We start from the raw sequence: 313 nt of genomic DNA, 5'->3' as shown, positions 1-313 counted from the left end.
ATGCACTGGCAAAATACAGGATATGAAAGTATCGTGCCAAGGCTCCCAACATCATAATGTTTTAGCATATTTGATTGATTTTTGTCTGCAGGAACTTCCCCTCACAATAGAATAATCAACAACTGGCCTTGAATATGGAGAAAATATTTTTTGCTGAGAATGTTTCTGCCAAAAACTACTTCACTTGAAAGCCATGGCCTGAGTACAGAGAAACTGAAGTTTACCAATAAACATTGAAATGGAGAGTAACAGCTGGTTAGCTGATGTAATACTAACTCCTGGGGAAAATGAAATAGTCATGTAAAATTGTCTC

This window comes from Acanthisitta chloris, unplaced genomic scaffold (assembly GCF_000695815.1).
Source record: "Acanthisitta chloris isolate BGI_N310 unplaced genomic scaffold, ASM69581v1 scaffold26282, whole genome shotgun sequence".
Taxonomy (NCBI): domain Eukaryota; kingdom Metazoa; phylum Chordata; class Aves; order Passeriformes; family Acanthisittidae; genus Acanthisitta; species Acanthisitta chloris.
The sequence above is the reverse complement of the archived record's forward strand: the minus strand, read 5'-3'. Positions refer to the sequence as shown.